At 45.0% G+C, this 18,179-nt stretch overlaps 1 protein-coding gene and 1 long non-coding RNA gene across 4 annotated transcripts in view; one reads left to right on the top strand and one right to left on the bottom strand.

Moving 5' to 3' along the window:
- LOC138287337 (zinc finger protein 850-like) overlaps positions 1-18,179 on the bottom strand; it is an 89,130-nt gene that overhangs the window by 25,440 nt on the left and 45,511 nt on the right. The window lies entirely within an intron of this gene.
- Positions 4,818-11,807, top strand: LOC138287325 (uncharacterized). 3 transcript variants are annotated; one of them, XR_011202197.1, is made up of 4 exons: positions 4,818-5,248; positions 5,295-5,720; positions 7,164-9,383; positions 11,456-11,807. It is a non-coding gene; the product is annotated as an uncharacterized lncRNA (long non-coding RNA). The 3 variants fall into 3 exon arrangements; XR_011202195.1 differs by having other exon boundaries at positions 10,827-11,807; XR_011202196.1 differs by having other exon boundaries at positions 4,823-5,248; positions 7,793-9,383; positions 10,827-11,807.

Here is an 18,179-nt window from a genome sequence, read left to right as displayed (position 1 = left end):
GCTTCCTTCTTTCTCGCAGACACTCCAAGTATCCGTCGAGCCAACATTGGAGGATGCTCCTCGCAACTTGCAGCCACAGCATGGAACAACCTCTCCCTGCACCTCAGGACTGAACATCACTCCAGCTATTCAGAAGAGAACTAAAGATCTGGATGTTCGAATGATCATTCTTCCACACTGCAGCATACAGCACCAGTGCCTCAAGACCCTCACAGGTCATTTACCACACACTATAAATGTTTGATTGATTAATCTCATACACTGACTCTACAGCCATGCCACAAAGCTCTGGTCGCCAAGGGGTCCATCCCGCATCATCTCATACCCTTGTCCACAGACGTGCTGCAAAGCCTTGGCCTCAAAGGGGTCCATCCAGCATCATCTCATGCACTGATTTCCTCTCCTCCATCTCATTCTTCTGCAACACTAACAGTTGATTCCACTTTAGTGCAGAGTTCTGCTCATAGGGAGACAGTCGGGTATATTTCCTGGTTTCGTAACATGTTCTTTCTAGTACAGAAACCGGGCAGTAAGTGGGTTTCATGAAGTTCTGGGCAAGATTCTGACATTGAGGGCACGTTGGGCTCTCTCAATCACAAAACAGTTGGACACTCTTTTTTTGTGCCTAAATGTAGTTGTGCAACAAATATTCAATGACCTTTAAGATCTCTTCTTGTGGAATCTTGGTGTAAAGGGGATCTTTGTGAAGGATTAGCATTCCTTGTCATTCTGGGTTGAATGCTAAGGCTCTGATTATGTTCAACATGTGTTTTGTGTCTTTTATGTAAGATGGCATTTGTTTAACAGGGGGAAGGGGAGGGGCTAAGGACCCAGTCAACTAAAATGGCTAGAGGCTTCAAAGCCGATCCTATAATTGACACAGTAGGACTGCCCAGAGGAGGGTGACCCTGCACGCGTACTTTAGGTATTGTATAAAAGTAAGACCTCCTGCACTAGGTGTTTTACCTTAATCATGTGCAGTTTAAGTAGTGGCAGTTCTTGTAGTATTCCTCTCTGAAGGTGCATTTACTGTGGGGTCATCGGCCCTGAAGTATCTTGGTGGACAAAGGGACAGGAGCCCCTATCCCTCTCCTGCTGCCACTCCCAAGGTTGATTTAGAAGTGTCTCACCCAAGGTTCACTTGCCAAGGCAGTGTCGGAAAGTAGCCTCTCTCTAGATTGGTTACCCCCACTTTTTAGCCTGTTTGTCAGGGTGTTTGAATGTGTCCACTGGGATCTTTCTAACCAGGATCCCAGTGACTGTGCTCTCTCTCTTTTAAATTTGGTTGCTGGTAATCCCCACAATTGGCTTACTGGTGCCCCCATGTAAGCGCCTAGTATTTTGGTACCCAGGGCATTGGGGTTACAGGGGATCCCTATGGGCTTGAGCAGTTATTCTGCCACCCATATGGAGCCCATGCACAGGGTTCTGCAGGCCTGCAATTGCAGTCTGCTTGAACTGGGTGCATACACCCGTTTTCACTACAGGTCGCTGCGCCAGTTCACTATAAGTCACCTCTATGGTAGGCCCTCTCAGCCCAGAGGGCAGGGTGCAGGTACCTGTGTGTGAGGGCACCCCTGCACTAGCATAAGGGTCCCCACAAACTCCAGATCCATTTTATGCGTGTACAGGACATAGGTCACTACCTATGTCCAGCTACATAATGGTAACTCCGAATGTAGGCATGTTTGGTATCAAACATGCTGGAATCATACCCCAATACTTTTGAAAGTATTGGTTCTATGATTCCATGCACTCTGAGGGCGCCTTAGAGGACCCCAGCATTGCTCCTACAGCCTTCTGAGGTTTTCCAGGCAGCCCCAGCTACGCCACCTCGCAGACAGGTTTCTGCCCTCCTGTTGCTTGAGCAGCTCAAGCCCAGGAAGGGAGAACAAAGGATTTCTTTTGGGAGAGGGGTGTAACACCCTCTCCCTTTGGAAATAGGTGTTACTGGGCTTGGGAGGGGTAGCCTCCCGAAGCCACTGGTATGCTTTGAAGGGCACATTTGGTGGCTTCCTTGCATGAACCAGTCTACACCGGTTCAGGGACCTCCAGTCCCTGCTCTGGCGTGAAACTGGACAATGGAAATGGTAGTGACCACTCCCTTGTCCATCACCACTCCAGGCGTGGTACCCAGAGCTCTTCCAGAGGGTGCCTGGGTTTTGCCATCTTGAATCCAAGGTTAGCAGGGAACTGTGGGAGAATCTGAGTAGCCAGGACAGGAAAGTGACCTCATAGCCCCCTTCTGATAGGTGGTAATCCAGCTAGGCGACCAATCCCCTTTTTATGGCTATTTAAGGTCTCTCTTTTGGGTGGTTCCTCGGATTACACTTGCAAGATTCCAGCAGGATTCCTCTGCAATCTCCGCGTCTGACAAAAGTAACTGCATCTGGACTCTCCAGGACCCGACAATCAAGGACGAAGACTTTGCCTGCAACATTGTTTCCACAGCTCCTTCCAGCTTCTGCAACATTTCCCAGGTCTTGCATCCTCTAAGGACAGCCCGTCTTCAGTCTGCACAGGTGTAGGAAAGTACCATCTTGCCTGGCATGTTACCCCCATTTTTCACTGTATATATGTTGTTTAAGTTGTATGTGTCACTGGGACCCTGCCATCCAGGGCCCCAGTGCTCATAAGTGTGCCCTGAATGTGTTACCTGTGTTATGACTAACTGTCTCACTGAGGCTCTGCTATCCAGAACCTCAGTGGTTATGCTCTCTCATTTCTTTCAAATTGTCACTAACAGGCTAGTGACCAATTTTACCAATTCACATTGGCTTACTGGAACACCCTTATAATTCCCTAGTATATGGTACTGAGGTACCCAGGGTATTGGGGTTCCAGGAGATCCCTATGGGCTGCAGCATTTCTTTTTCCACCCATAGGGAGCTCTGACAAATCTTACACAGGCCTGCCACTGCAGCCTGAGTGAAATAACGTCCACGTTATTTCACAGCCATTTACCACTGCACTTAAGTAACTTATAAGTCACCTATATGTCTAACCTTTACCTGGTAAAGGTTAGGTGCAAAGTTACTTAGTGTGTGGGCACCCTGGCACTAGCCAAGGTGCCCCCACATTGTTCAGGGCAAATTCCCCGGACTTTGTGAGTGCGGGGACACCATTACACGCGTGCACTACACATAGGTCACTACCTATGTGTAGCTTCTCAATGGTAACTCCGAATATGGCCATGTAACATGTCTATGATCATGGAATTGCCCCCTCTATGCCATCCTGGCATAGTTGGCACAATCCCATGATCCCACAGGTCTGTAGCTCAGACCCTGGTACTGCCAAACTGCCTTTCCCGGGGTTTCACTGCAGCTGCTGCCAACCCCTCAGACAGGTTTCTGCCCTCCTGGGGTCCAGCCAGGCTTGGCCCAGGATGGCAGAACAAAGGACTTCCTCAGAGAGAGGGTGTTACACCCTCTCCCTTTGGAAAATGGTGTGAAGGCAGGGGAGGAGTAGCCTCCCCCAGCCTCTGGAAATGCTTTCATGGGTACAGATGGTGCCCATTTCTGCATAAGCCAGTCTACACCGGTTCAGGGACCCCTCAGCCCTGCTCTAGCGCGAAACTGGACAAAGGAAAGGGGAGTGACCACTCCCCTGACCTGCACCTCCCCTGGGAGGTGCCCAGAGCTCCTCCAGTGTGCTCCAGACCTCTGCCATCTTGGAAACAGAGGTGCTGCTGGCACACTGGACTGCTCTGAGTGGCCAGGGCCAGCAGGTGACGTCAGAGACTCCTTCTGATAGGCTCCTTCAGGTGTTGCTAGCCTATCTTCTCTCCTAAGTAGCCAAACCCTCTTTTCTGGCTATTTAGGGTCTCTGCTTTGGGGATTTCCTGAGATAACGAATGCAAGAGCTCATCAGAGTTCCTCTGCATCTCTCTCTTCACCTTCTGCCAAGGAATCGACTGCTGACCGCGCTGGAAGCCTGCAAAACTGCAACAAAGTAGCTAAGACGACTACTGCAACTCTGTAACGCTGATCCTGCCGCCTTCTCGACTGTTTTCCTGGTGGTGCATGCTGTGGGGGTAGTCTGCCTCCTCTCTGCACTAGAAGCTCCGAAGAAATCTCCTGTGGGTCGACGGAATCTTCCCCCTGCAACCGCAGGCACCAAAAAGCTGCATTACCGGTCCCTTGGGTCTCCTCTCAGCACGACGAGCGAGGTCCCTCGAATCCAGCAACTCTGTCCAAGTGACCCCCACAGTCCAGTGACTCTTCAGTCCAAGTTTGGTGGAGGTAAGTCCTTGCCTCACCTCGCTGGGCTGCATTGCTGGGAACCGCGACTTTTGCAGCTACTCCGGCCTCTGTGCACTTCCGGCGGAAATCCTTTGTGCACAGCCAAGCCTGGGTCCACGGCACTCTAACCTGCATTGCACGACTTTCTAAGTTGGTCTCCGGCGACGTGGGACTCCTTTGTGTAACTTCGGGTGAGCACCGTTTCACGCATCCTCGTAGTGCCTGTTTCTGGCACTTCTCCGTGTGCTACCTGCTCCTGAGAGGGCTCCTTGTCTCCTTGTCCCTCTCTCTCCTGGTCCAATTTGCGACCTCCTGGTCCCTCCTGGGCCACAGCAGCGTCCAAAAATGCTAACCGCACGATTTGCAGTGTCCTGCTATTTGATGGAGTTTTGTTTTGACCAATGACTTTGTGTTTCACCACTGCGCATATTAGTTGCTCAATGTTCACCAGTAGCACATGGTATGTTTTGTTCAGTTTAGCCGCCTATGGGCTTTGACATTGCATTAGTCATTACATTCTGTATTGTGCCTTTTGGCTCTGACATGGCATTAGCCATTACTTTCTGTATTCAGTTTAGCCGCCTATGGGCTTTGACATTGCATTAGCCATTACATTCTGTATTCTGCCTATTGGCTTTGACATGCTGTATCCAGTCTAGCCGCCTATTGGCTTTGACATTGCATGCCTATTGACTTTGACATGATGTATTCAATTTAGCTGCCTATTGACTTTGACATGCTATTAGATATTCTGCCTATTGGCTTTGACATGATATCATATATTACATTTTGTATTCAGCTTAACTGCCTATTGGCTTTGACATGATATTATACATTACACTTTGTATTCAGCTCCGCTGCCTTTTGGCTTTGACATGATATTATACATTGCATTTTATATTCAGCTCAGCTGCCTATGGGCTTTGACATGATATAAGACATTGCATTTGATATTTAGGTTAGCTGCCTATTGCCTTTAACATGACATTGCATTTGATATTTAGGTTAGCTGCCCATTGCCTTTAACATGACATTGCATTTGATATTTAGGTTAGCTGCCCATTGCCTTTAACGTGGAGTTAGACATTGCAGTTGAGAATAGTTCTGTATTTTTCCAAGCTGTGTTTTTGCACCAGAGAACCAAGATGTTTTGCTCTCACAGTAGACTAGACCTGATAAGAGAGAGTACATGGGCGTCGTTTCTCTTCCCTTGAGCTTGGGAACAGGAGTAGTCTTGGAGACCTGGCCAGTCTCCAAAAGGCTTGCTCAGTTTCCCAGGTCTGAGAGGAGGGGGCACACCTTTGTAACGAATGTAACAGGCTGCAGAGAGTCAGATTCGAATCTGCCGGACCTCGTGCTGGAGCTTGGCGCCAGTTGCCAGCATCCCGTGTGGGTAGATGACACTCTTTCTCGCGGCTGACAGGGGTCTCAGCTTGCAGACCTTAGAAAGATGTAGCTGTAAATAGTTCCTACACGGTGAAGTATTTGTTTTGCTTTGCATTCAATATCTTATAAATATAACCTGCTGTGTATATTGCAAACTGATATATTTTGTTTGATTAACGCGGACTTGAAAGCTACTAATTCGTCATTCATTCATAAACATTGTGGTTGGGGAAGAATAAAATAACAATAAAAGTCTTCTTTGACCTCAGAAGTGCATTTCTGTTGTGTTATGTTAGTGCTTAGAAACTAAATAAGAGGAAAGCACTACAATTGGTACCTGGAGTCGTGGGGTCGGTCATTAAGAGGTGATTAAGGGGTTTGACGAGTTAGTAGATTTCTAAGTGCACACTTTAAAAGTGTAATTGTTTTTTGTTGTTTGGAGAATTACAGAAATTGTTTTCTGTTTGGAGAATCACAGTAGCACGGCAGACCATGTCTGAGAATACATGTGTTGATGAACTGCCTGATGGTGCTAAGAAAAACTGTGAATTGTTTTCTGTTTGGGGAATTACAGAAGAAAATGCATGTGTAGCTAAAATGCCTGATAATGTTTTGAGAAATAATTCCTGTTGTATATATGTAGAAAACGTGTGTTTTGGAAGTAATGATGACAGAAAGGTCTGGATACCTTTATCTGCTTACAGAGAAATGCAGGAGAAATGTAGGAAGTTGGAACATGAAAATAGGAATTTACGTGAGCAAATTAGCCAGGATACAATAATTCAAAATAAGACGGAAAGTTATAAAAGGGCTGTTTTTGAAGAATCTTTCTTGTCCCATTCCAGTAATGAGGGGGTTAAGACAGCTCCGAGCTGCATTGAGTTTCCGTGTGAGCCAGGGTTTTTGGCAGCCAAAGTGCATTCCTTAACTGATAACAGGGACGAGAGACCAGAATGTGATTTACGAGTTACGTTGCAAAACGAAGGATTTTAGAGCAAGACACCCCGAGTTTCATTAGCTTGTTTGATTTTTGGAAAAAGAATAGCCCTCATTTGAGAGAAATCCTAACACTTTTGTACATGGTCACTGTGAAAAATAATATGCAGCTGCGCGCTTGTGATTTGGCAAATGAAATAATGCAGACTTTAGGTTTCTGCGCAGTGCAAGAAGGAAATACTTATGTACATTTAAATCATGAACAAGGGAAGAAAATAGTGCCCCTAGCTAGAATCATACAATGGATCTGGTACTTGCAAGACAGGGCTAGAGTACCACAGATAAAAGAGTTACCAATGAAGTTGTGTGCACCATTTGAATTCGTGTCTACTGAAGATAAAAAGCATGTTTGTTTTACTAATGATTCATTGACTGAAATGTTGTTTTCTGGCACAGGAGAAGGAACAGCGTTGTATAATGTGTGTCAGATTTTAAAGCAAGAGCTACGTGAGATGTGTCATTTTTATGCTGATTTTTGGTTCTTTGATAATGTTTTAGCCACATGGCTTGTACCTAACTGGTTCAATTACCTTGCAGATGTTAATGAGAAAAATGCAGAGAGAGAAGTGTTCACCCAGAATTCTGCCTTAGTGGGGATGGCTATGTGGGTGCCCCAGAAATGTGAAAAGGCCACTTACAGGTGGGCAGAGATGAGAGGGATGCACATTCCCCTAGATTTGATAAAAACTGTGCAGCACGCACAAAAGCAATCTGTCATGCAAGCAGTCACAGAGCAGTTGGGGAGAGGAAAGTTACCAGAACAGAAATGGCAAAGTGATCAGGTTTTAGGGAGAGTGATTGCTGCAGATTACCAAGGAAAAATCGAAATTATGCTGATACCTAGAAAAGAATCTGATTCATTCATACAAATTGGAGACAGAATGGCCCAAATTGAAGAAAATGCAGTGAATGGAGGTTTGGTAAAGAAGGAGTCTGCCCCAGCCCTTCTCACAGTGCAAGAAAAGGGAAGCTGTGGTGCAGCAGATAAAAACCTCAGTGCTGATGTGTGGGCTGAAGCCCCAAGTGATCCTCCAGAACCTGCAGAAAATATAACAAAGGGCCCCAAAAACGTCCTGCTGATTATAAAACAGGGAAAGAAAGAGGAAGGGTGCAGTTTAAATGAAAAATGTTATTTGCAAGAAAAGTCATACTTGTTTCTTTTGCAGATCCTACCACGTTTCGCCACTGTCCCTGAGTGTGCTGCGTGGTCCCCCTTCCGGTGTGTGCGTGTGGGGTCGGGGAAGGGACCGAATCCCCAACCTGAACCTGGCTGAGTAAAGTGCCAGCACCATGGATCCATTTTGCGCAAACTGCGCCTTCAGTTCAAGTTCAACTTGTTTGCTGTGTTTTTTTTTTTTTTTCCCCTCTCGTATGGAACTCTGACTTTTGCTTACCTTCCAGAAAACCTTTCAGGTGGACCGTGCACCTTTACATGAGCAGAACTCATGCCACATCAAATTGCTAACACTGTTGAATTAGAGACTCATTCAGAAAAAAAAAAAAAAAAAAATTGCCCAGTCTTTTCTATGTAGATGTATCTGATGTGAAAGGTTATGAGATCAATGTGTTAATTCACTTCTATTGCTTTACAGGGATTGCTTTGATCATTGAAATTTGATTTGCTGATAATGTTTTTTTTGTTTGTTTGAAATATGAGATATGTGAAACAAAAATTCATTGGTCAAAGGGCGGAATGTCCTGCTATTTGATGGAGTTTTGTTTTGACCAATGACTTTGTGTTTCACCACTGCGCATATTAGTTGCTCAATGTTCACCAGTAGCACATGGTATGTTTTGTTCAGTTTAGCCGCCTATGGGCTTTGACATTGCATTAGTCATTACATTCTGTATTGTGCCTTTTGGCTCTGACATGGCATTAGCCATTACTTTCTGTATTCAGTTTAGCCGCCTATGGGCTTTGACATTGCATTAGCCATTACATTCTGTATTCTGCCTATTGGCTTTGACATGCTGTATCCAGTCTAGCCGCCTATTGGCTTTGACATTGCATGCCTATTGACTTTGACATGATGTATTCAATTTAGCTGCCTATTGACTTTGACATGCTATTAGATATTCTGCCTATTGGCTTTGACATGATATCATATATTACATTTTGTATTCAGCTTAACTGCCTATTGGCTTTGACATGATATTATACATTACACTTTGTATTCAGCTCCGCTGCCTTTTGGCTTTGACATGATATTATACATTGCATTTTATATTCAGCTCAGCTGCCTATGGGCTTTGACATGATATAAGACATTGCATTTGATATTTAGGTTAGCTGCCTATTGCCTTTAACATGACATTGCATTTGATATTTAGGTTAGCTGCCCATTGCCTTTAACGTGGAGTTAGACATTGCAGTTGAGAATAGTTCTGTATTTTTCCAAGCTGTGTTTTTGCACCAGAGAACCAAGATGTTTTGCTCTCACAGTAGACTAGACCTGATAAGAGAGAGTACATGGGCGTCGTTTCTCTTCCCTTGAGCTTGGGAACAGGAGTAGTCTTGGAGACCTGGCCAGTCTCCAAAAGGCTTGCTCAGTTTCCCAGGTCTGAGAGGAGGGGGCACACCTTTGTAACGAATGTAACAGGCTGCAGAGAGTCAGATTCGAATCTGCCGGACCTCGTGCTGGAGCTTGGCGCCAGTTGCCAGCATCCCGTGTGGGTAGATGACACTCTTTCTCGCGGCTGACAGGGGTCTCAGCTTGCAGACCTTAGAAAGATGTAGCTGTAAATAGTTCCTACACGGTGAAGTATTTGTTTTGCTTTGCATTCAATATCTTATAAATATAACCTGCTGTGTATATTGCAAACTGATATATTTTGTTTGATTAACGCGGACTTGAAAGCTACTAATTCGTCATTCATTCATAAACATTGTGGTTGGGGAAGAATAAAATAACAATAAAAGTCTTCTTTGACCTCAGAAGTGCATTTCTGTTGTGTTATGTTAGTGCTTAGAAACTAAATAAGAGGAAAGCACTACAATTGGTACCTGGAGTCGTGGGGTCGGTCATTAAGAGGTGATTAAGGGGTTTGACGAGTTAGTAGATTTCTAAGTGCACACTTTAAAAGTGTAATTGTTTTTTGTTGTTTGGAGAATTACAGAAATTGTTTTCTGTTTGGAGAATCACAGTAGCACGGCAGACCATGTCTGAGAATACATGTGTTGATGAACTGCCTGATGGTGCTAAGAAAAACTGTGAATTGTTTTCTGTTTGGGGAATTACAGAAGAAAATGCATGTGTAGCTAAAATGCCTGATAATGTTTTGAGAAATAATTCCTGTTGTATATATGTAGAAAACGTGTGTTTTGGAAGTAATGATGACAGAAAGGTCTGGATACCTTTATCTGCTTACAGAGAAATGCAGGAGAAATGTAGGAAGTTGGAACATGAAAATAGGAATTTACGTGAGCAAATTAGCCAGGATACAATAATTCAAAATAAGACGGAAAGTTATAAAAGGGCTGTTTTTGAAGAATCTTTCTTGTCCCATTCCAGTAATGAGGGGGTTAAGACAGCTCCGAGCTGCATTGAGTTTCCGTGTGAGCCAGGGTTTTTGGCAGCCAAAGTGCATTCCTTAACTGATAACAGGGACGAGAGACCAGAATGTGATTTACGAGTTACGTTGCAAAACGAAGGATTTTAGAGCAAGACACCCCGAGTTTCATTAGCTTGTTTGATTTTTGGAAAAAGAATAGCCCTCATTTGAGAGAAATCCTAACACTTTTGTACATGGTCACTGTGAAAAATAATATGCAGCTGCGCGCTTGTGATTTGGCAAATGAAATAATGCAGACTTTAGGTTTCTGCGCAGTGCAAGAAGGAAATACTTATGTACATTTAAATCATGAACAAGGGAAGAAAATAGTGCCCCTAGCTAGAATCATACAATGGATCTGGTACTTGCAAGACAGGGCTAGAGTACCACAGATAAAAGAGTTACCAATGAAGTTGTGTGCACCATTTGAATTCGTGTCTACTGAAGATAAAAAGCATGTTTGTTTTACTAATGATTCATTGACTGAAATGTTGTTTTCTGGCACAGGAGAAGGAACAGCGTTGTATAATGTGTGTCAGATTTTAAAGCAAGAGCTACGTGAGATGTGTCATTTTTATGCTGATTTTTGGTTCTTTGATAATGTTTTAGCCACATGGCTTGTACCTAACTGGTTCAATTACCTTGCAGATGTTAATGAGAAAAATGCAGAGAGAGAAGTGTTCACCCAGAATTCTGCCTTAGTGGGGATGGCTATGTGGGTGCCCCAGAAATGTGAAAAGGCCACTTACAGGTGGGCAGAGATGAGAGGGATGCACATTCCCCTAGATTTGATAAAAACTGTGCAGCACGCACAAAAGCAATCTGTCATGCAAGCAGTCACAGAGCAGTTGGGGAGAGGAAAGTTACCAGAACAGAAATGGCAAAGTGATCAGGTTTTAGGGAGAGTGATTGCTGCAGATTACCAAGGAAAAATCGAAATTATGCTGATACCTAGAAAAGAATCTGATTCATTCATACAAATTGGAGACAGAATGGCCCAAATTGAAGAAAATGCAGTGAATGGAGGTTTGGTAAAGAAGGAGTCTGCCCCAGCCCTTCTCACAGTGCAAGAAAAGGGAAGCTGTGGTGCAGCAGATAAAAACCTCAGTGCTGATGTGTGGGCTGAAGCCCCAAGTGATCCTCCAGAACCTGCAGAAAATATAACAAAGGGCCCCAAAAACGTCCTGCTGATTATAAAACAGGGAAAGAAAGAGGAAGGGTGCAGTTTAAATGAAAAATGTTATTTGCAAGAAAAGTCATACTTGTTTCTTTTGCAGATCCTACCACGTTTCGCCACTGTCCCTGAGTGTGCTGCGTGGTCCCCCTTCCGGTGTGTGCGTGTGGGGTCGGGGAAGGGACCGAATCCCCAACCTGAACCTGGCTGAGTAAAGTGCCAGCACCATGGATCCATTTTGCGCAAACTGCGCCTTCAGTTCAAGTTCAACTTGTTTGCTGTGTTTTTTTTTTTTTTTCCCCTCTCGTATGGAACTCTGACTTTTGCTTACCTTCCAGAAAACCTTTCAGGTGGACCGTGCACCTTTACATGAGCAGAACTCATGCCACATCAAATTGCTAACACTGTTGAATTAGAGACTCATTCAGAAAAAAAAAAAAAAAAAAATTGCCCAGTCTTTTCTATGTAGATGTATCTGATGTGAAAGGTTATGAGATCAATGTGTTAATTCACTTCTATTGCTTTACAGGGATTGCTTTGATCATTGAAATTTGATTTGCTGATAATGTTTTTTTTGTTTGTTTGAAATATGAGATATGTGAAACAAAAATTCATTGGTCAAAGGGCGGAATGTCCTGCTATTTGATGGAGTTTTGTTTTGACCAATGACTTTGTGTTTCACCACTGCGCATATTAGTTGCTCAATGTTCACCAGTAGCACATGGTATGTTTTGTTCAGTTTAGCCGCCTATGGGCTTTGACATTGCATTAGTCATTACATTCTGTATTGTGCCTTTTGGCTCTGACATGGCATTAGCCATTACTTTCTGTATTCAGTTTAGCCGCCTATGGGCTTTGACATTGCATTAGCCATTACATTCTGTATTCTGCCTATTGGCTTTGACATGCTGTATCCAGTCTAGCCGCCTATTGGCTTTGACATTGCATGCCTATTGACTTTGACATGATGTATTCAATTTAGCTGCCTATTGACTTTGACATGCTATTAGATATTCTGCCTATTGGCTTTGACATGATATCATATATTACATTTTGTATTCAGCTTAACTGCCTATTGGCTTTGACATGATATTATACATTACACTTTGTATTCAGCTCCGCTGCCTTTTGGCTTTGACATGATATTATACATTGCATTTTATATTCAGCTCAGCTGCCTATGGGCTTTGACATGATATAAGACATTGCATTTGATATTTAGGTTAGCTGCCTATTGCCTTTAACATGACATTGCATTTGATATTTAGGTTAGCTGCCCATTGCCTTTAACGTGGAGTTAGACATTGCAGTTGAGAATAGTTCTGTATTTTTCCAAGCTGTGTTTTTGCACCAGAGAACCAAGATGTTTTGCTCTCACAGTAGACTAGACCTGATAAGAGAGAGTACATGGGCGTCGTTTCTCTTCCCTTGAGCTTGGGAACAGGAGTAGTCTTGGAGACCTGGCCAGTCTCCAAAAGGCTTGCTCAGTTTCCCAGGTCTGAGAGGAGGGGGCACACCTTTGTAACGAATGTAACAGGCTGCAGAGAGTCAGATTCGAATCTGCCGGACCTCGTGCTGGAGCTTGGCGCCAGTTGCCAGCATCCCGTGTGGGTAGATGACACTCTTTCTCGCGGCTGACAGGGGTCTCAGCTTGCAGACCTTAGAAAGATGTAGCTGTAAATAGTTCCTACACGGTGAAGTATTTGTTTTGCTTTGCATTCAATATCTTATAAATATAACCTGCTGTGTATATTGCAAACTGATATATTTTGTTTGATTAACGCGGACTTGAAAGCTACTAATTCGTCATTCATTCATAAACATTGTGGTTGGGGAAGAATAAAATAACAATAAAAGTCTTCCTTGACCTCAGAAGTGCATTTCTGTTGTGTTATGTTAGTGCTTAGAAACTAAATAAGAGGAAAGCACTACAGCAGCTAGCAAGGCTTGTTGGCGTTCTTTCGGCGGGAAAACACTTCTGCACGACTCTCCACGGCGAGAGGGATCCGTCCACCAAAGGGGAAGTCTCTAGCCCTTTTCGTTCCTGCAGAAACCTCAGCTTCTTCTGTCCAGTAGAAGCGTCTTTGCACCCACAGCTGGCATTTCCTGGGCATATGCCCATCTCCGACTTGCTTGTGACTTTTGGACTTGGTCCCCTTGTTCCACAGGTACCCTCGACTGGAAATCCACAGTTGTTGCATTGTTGGTTTGTGTCTTTCCTGCATTATTCCTCTATCACGACTTCTTTGTCTTTGGGGGAACTTTAGTGCACTTTGCACTCAATTTTCAGGGTCTTGGGGAGGGCTAATTTTCTAACTCTCACTATTTTCTAATAGTCCCAGCGACCCTCTACAAGGTCACATAGGTTTGGGGTCCATTCGTGGTTCGCATTCCACTTTTGGAGTATATGGTTTGTGTTGCCCCTATCCCTATGTGTCCCCATTGCATCCTATTGTAACTATACATTGTTTGCACTGTTTTCTAAGACTATACTGCATATTTTTGGTATTGTGTACATATATCTTGTGTATATTTCCTATACTCTCACTGAGGGTACACTCTGAGATACTTTGGCATATTGTCATAAAAATAAAGTACCTTTATTTTTAGTATAACTGTGTATTGTGTTTTCTTATGATACTGTGCAAGTGACACTTGTGGTACTGTAGTAGCTTCACACGTCTCCTAGTTCAGCCTAAGCTGCTCTGCTAAGCTACCATTATCTATCAGCCTAAGCTGCTAGACACCCTATACACTAATAAGGGATAACTGGGCCTGGTGCAAGTACCTCGTCTTAGCTACTTTGTTGCAGTTTTGCAGGCTTCCAGCGCGGTCAGCAGTCGATTCCTTATCAGAAGGTGAAGAGAGAGATGCAGAGGAACTCGGATGAGCTCTTGCATTCGTTATCTAAAGTTTCCCCAGAGACAGAGACCCTAAATAGCCAGAAAAGAGGGTTTGGCTACTTAGGAGAGAGGATAGGCTACTAACACCTGAAGGAGCCTATCAGAAGGAGTCTCTGACGTCACCTGGTGGCACTGGCCACTCAGAGCAGTCCAGTGTGCCAGCAGCACCTCTGTTTCCAAGATGGCAGAGGTCTGGAGCACACTGGAGGAGCTCTGGACACCTCCCAGGGGAGGTGCAGGTCAGGGGAGTGGTCACTCCCCTTTCCTTTGTCCAGTTTCGCGCCAGAGCAGGGCTAAGGGGTCCCCTGAACCGGTGTAGACTGGCTTATGCAGAATTGGGCACATCTGTGCCCAAGAAAGCATTTCCAGAGGCTGGGGGAGGCTACTCCTCCCCTGCCTTCACACCATTTTTCAAAGGGAGAGGGTGTAACACCCTCTCTCAGAGGAAGTCCTTTGTTCTGCCATCCTGGGACAAGCCTGGCTTGACCCCAGGGGGGCAGAAACCTGTCTGAGGGGTTGGCAGCAGCAGCAGCTGCAGTGAAACCCCAGGAAAGGCAGTTTGGCAGTACCAGGGTCTGTGCTACAGACCACTGGGAGCATGGAATTGTGCCAACAATGCCAGGATGGCATAGAGGGGGCAATTCCATGATCTTAGACATGTTACATGGCCATATTCGGAGTTACCATTGTGAAGCTACATATAGGTATTGACCTATATGTAGTGCACGCGTGTAATGGTGTCCCCGCACTCACAAAGTTCAGGGAATTGGCCCTGAACAATGTGGGGGCACCTTGGCTAGTGCCAGGGTGCCCTCACACTAAGTAACTTTGCACCTAACCTTTACCAGGTAAAGGTTAGACATATAGGTGACTTATAAGTTACTTAAGTGCAGTGTAAAATGGATGTGAAATAACGTGGACGTTATTTCACTCAGGCTGCAGTGGCAGGCCTGTGTAAGAATTGTCAGAGCTCCCTATGGGTGGCAAAAGAAATGCTGCAGCCCATAGGGATCCCCTGGAACCCCAATACCCTGGGTACCTCAGTACCATATACTAGGGAATTATAAGGGTGTTCCAGTAAACCAATGTAAATTGGTAAAATTGGTCACTAGCCTGTTAGTGACAATTTGAAAGAAATGAGAGAGCATAACCACTGAGGTTCTGATTAGCAGAGCCTCAGTGAGACAGTTAGTCACTACACAGGTAACACATTCAGGCACACTTATGAGCACTGGGGCCCTGGTGAACAGGGTCCCAGTGACACATACAACTAAAACAACATATATACAGTGAAAAATGGGGGTAACATGCCAGGCAAGATGGTACTTTCCTACACAACCCCCCCCCAAACGAAGGACAATAAGACTAGCCATGACCTGATGAGTCTTCATTGTCTAAGTGGAAATATCTGGAGAGTCCATCTGCATTGGAGTGGCTACTCCCAGGTCTATGTTCCACTGTATAGTCCATTCCCTGTAGGGATATGGACCACCTCAACAATTTAGGATTTTCACCTTTCATTTGTTTTAGCCAAAGTAGAGGTTTGTGGTCTGTCTGAACAATGAAGTGAGTGCCAAACAGGTATGGCCTCAACTTCTTCAGAGCCCAGACCACAGCAAAGGCCTCCCTCTCTATGGCAGACCAACGCTTTTCTCTAGGGGTCAACCTCCTACTAATAAAAGCAACAGGTTGATCCTGGCCCTCAGAATTAAGTTGTGATAGGACTGCCCCTACTCCTAATTCAGATGCATCAGTTTGGACATAGAATTTTTTAGAGTAACAAGGGTTTTTCAGGACAGGTGCAGAGCACATGGCCTGCTTCAGCTCCTCAAAAGCTTTCTGACAGTTTGCTGTCCATAATACCTTTTTAGGCATCTTCTTGGAACTGAGGCATTAAGAGGGGCTGTAATGGAGCCATAGTTCTTAATGAACCTCCTGTAATACCCAGTGAGGCCTAGGAAGGCTCTCACCTGGGTCTGTGTAGTAGGGGGAACCCAATCAATAATTGTCTGGATTTTCCCCTGAAGTGGTGCAATCTGTTCCCCACCAACAAGGTGTCCCAGATAAACCACCTTACCCTGCCCTATCTGGCACTTTGAAGCCTTGATAGTGAGGCCTGCCTTTTGCAGGGCCTCCAAAACTTTCCATAGGTGGACCAGGTGATCATCCCAGCTGGAGCTAAAGACAGCTATATCGTCCAAATATGCTGCACTGAAAGCCTCCAGCCCTTGCAGGACTGTGTTCACCAACCTCTGAAAAGTGGCAGGTGCATTTTTCAAACCAAAAGGCATTACAGTAAACTGGTAATGTCCTCCAATGGTTGAAAATGCAGTCTTAGGTTTAGCATCTTCTGACAATTTGATCTGCCAATACCCTGCAGTCAAGTCAAAAGTGCTTAGATACTTGGCAGATGCCAGTGTATCTATGAGCTCATCTGCCCTGGGTATAGGGTGAGCATCAGTTTTGGTTACCAAGTTGAGACCTCTATAGTCTACACAAAACCGCATTTCCTTCTTTCCATCTTTGGAATGGGGTTTTGGTACAAGTACCACAGGAGAAGCCCATGGACTTTCAGAGTGCTCAACCACTCCTAGTTCCAACATTTTCTGGACCTCTTGCTTTATGCAGTCCCTGACATGGTCAGGCTGCCTATAGATCTTACTTTTGACAGGCAAGCTGTCTCCAGTATCTATAGTGTGCTCACACCAAGAAGTGGTACCTGGCACAGTAGAGAAGAGTTCAGAGAATTGATCTAGGAGATTTATGCAATTGTCTTTCTGCTCAGCAGTAAGACAATCAGCCAAAACTACACCTTCCACAAGAGCATCTTGTTCTGTGGAGGAGAAGAGATCAGGTAGAGGATCACTGTCTTCTTCCTGTCCCTCATCAGTTGCCATGAGCAGGGTGAGATCAGCCCTGTCATAGTAGGGTTTCAGGCGGTTTACATGGAGTACCCTAAGGGGACTTCTTGCAGTGCCTAAGTCAACCAAATAGGTGACTTCTCCCTTTTTCTCAACAATTGTGTGGGGTCCACTCCATTTATCTTGGAGTGCTCTTGGGGCCACAGGCTCCAAGACCCACACTTTCTGCCCTGGTTTGTACTGAACCAAAACAGCCTTCTGGTCATGCCATTGCTTCTGGAGCCCGTGGCTGGCCTGAAGGTTTTTACTGGCCTTTTTCATGTACTCAGCCATCCTTGATCTGAGGCCAAGTACATAGTCCACAATATCCTGCTTAGGAGCTTTTAAAGGTTGTTCCCAACCCTCCTTTACAAGTGTGAGTGGACCCCTAACAGGGTGTCCAAAAAGAAGTTCAAAGGGGCTGAAGCCCACTCCTTTCTGGGGTACCTCCCTGTAGGCAAAAAGGAGGCATGGTAGAAGGATATCCCATCTCCTGCAGAGTTTTTCAGGGAGACCCATAATCATGCCTTTGAGAGTTTTGTTACATCTCTCCACCAGTCCATTTGTTTGTGGATGATAGGGTGTAGTGAATTTATAAGTTACACCACACTCCTTCCACATGGCTTTTAAGTATGCAGACATGAAATTGCTTCCTCTGTCTGATACAACTTCCTTTGGGAAGCCCACCCTGGAAAATATTCCCAGGAGGGCCTTAGCCACTGCAGGAGCTGTAGTGGTCCTTAAAGGAATAGCTTCAGGGTATCTTGTGGCATAGTCCACTACCACCAAGATGAATCTATTGCCTGAAGCAGTAGGAGGGTCAAGGGGGCCAACTATGTCAACCCCTACCCTTTCAAAGGGAACCCCAACCCCAGGCAGTGGAATAAGGGGTGCCTTTGGAGTTCCACCTGTCTTGCCACTGGCTTGACAGGTTTCACAGGACTTACAAAATTCTTTTGTGTCCTCAGACATCCTAGGCCAATGAAACAAGGGAACAAGCCTGTCCCAAGTTTTCATTTGTCCT

This window comes from Pleurodeles waltl, chromosome 4_1, assembly GCF_031143425.1.
Source record: "Pleurodeles waltl isolate 20211129_DDA chromosome 4_1, aPleWal1.hap1.20221129, whole genome shotgun sequence".
NCBI classification, from domain to species: Eukaryota; Metazoa; Chordata; class Amphibia; order Caudata; family Salamandridae; genus Pleurodeles; species Pleurodeles waltl.
This window is presented reverse-complemented; position numbering and strand designations above follow the sequence as displayed.